Raw genomic sequence first — 1226 nt, 5'->3', positions numbered from 1 at the left:
CACTGCTGGGCAGCAAGATGCCTCGAGGCATCACACAAATGGGTTCTGGGTGTTTCAAATTAATTAAGCAATCACTTTAGCAACTGATGTCATATACAATTTGACAGATATGATTATTTAGGACAAGGACAAATAAGAACAAAATGTATAGATTACAGGGAAAGAATCGAGTAAATAATAATCCAGGTGATACATGTTAGAAATGTTAATAGCTTATTTGAGTCGCTGGGAAATAATTTCTAGTTGGTAGAAGAGACAATGTGGTGGGCCCCTTGATTGCATATATGTTTAATGAGCTAAGTTCTTTTTAAAAAGATTTTTATTCATTTATTTTAGAGAAGGTGGGAGGGAGGGAGAAAGAAAGGGAGACAAACATCAACGTGTGGTTGCCTCTCACATGCCTCCAACTGGGGACCTGGCCTGCACCCCAGGCATGCGCCCTGACTGGGAATTGAACTGGCTATCCTTAGGTTCTCAGGCTGGTGCTCAAACCACTGAGCCACACCAGCCAGGGCAAATGAGTTAAGTTCTTCTTCCTAGAGCTGTAGTCCCCAAATAGAAGATGGGCTGAAGCTCTGGCATTTTACCCTCAGTTAATGCTGCTGAAAGTGCCGTGTGGGCCCAAGGGGCCCGAGTGACCTTGCTGATCAGTCACCCAGCTGCCGTGTGACCGATCAGCAAGTCATTTCGCCTTTCTGTGCTTTCTGTTGTTTTCTTTTTATAAAATAAAGGGTATGGAAATGTTTGGATCTGAAGCATTTTTCAGTGCTAACTTTCTGGGAGGGCACAGCTTTATGGAACCCTTTTCTCCAGCTTTTTTTCTTTTCAGGGGAGAGTGTGAACGCTGTCCCCCTCTTCCCCAGATTATGCAGTCAAGTTCCCCACATTTGGGGAAATCGCAGGGGTCAGCACATCCAGAGTGCAATGGATAAACCTCACCCTGGGAAAACCACCTTCGTGATCATGGTATCTCCCCTGCCAGGTAAGCATCTCTCCAGCTATTTTGTGAGGTGGTCCAGTAGGGAGCTCTGGAGGCAGAGGATTTCTGTGGTCACCACCTTTTGCTGTGTGACGCTAAGCCAGTTTCTTAGATTCCCGTGCCTCCGTGTCCCATAGGAAGCCCGGAGCCGTAGGGTTCACACCCATAAATTTTTTGCTGACCTGCCGACGCCTGAAAGAAAGGCGAGGAGGATGGTGGGTACTATCTATGACGTTATTGTGTCTGC

General features: G+C 46.3%; 1 non-coding gene across 1 annotated transcript; it reads right to left on the bottom strand.

Annotated features, from left to right (window-relative positions):
- Positions 1 to 826: 826 nt before the first annotated feature.
- On the bottom strand, positions 827 to 990 carry LOC112304263 (U1 spliceosomal RNA). The gene has a single exon (XR_002974714.2). It is a non-coding gene; the product is annotated as a U1 spliceosomal RNA (small nuclear RNA).
- Between the last annotated feature and the right edge of the window lie 236 nt (positions 991 to 1226).

Source organism: Desmodus rotundus, chromosome 6, assembly GCF_022682495.2.
Source record: "Desmodus rotundus isolate HL8 chromosome 6, HLdesRot8A.1, whole genome shotgun sequence".
Taxonomy (NCBI): domain Eukaryota; kingdom Metazoa; phylum Chordata; class Mammalia; order Chiroptera; family Phyllostomidae; genus Desmodus; species Desmodus rotundus.
The sequence above is the reverse complement of the archived record's forward strand: the minus strand, read 5'-3'. Positions and strand labels throughout refer to the sequence as shown.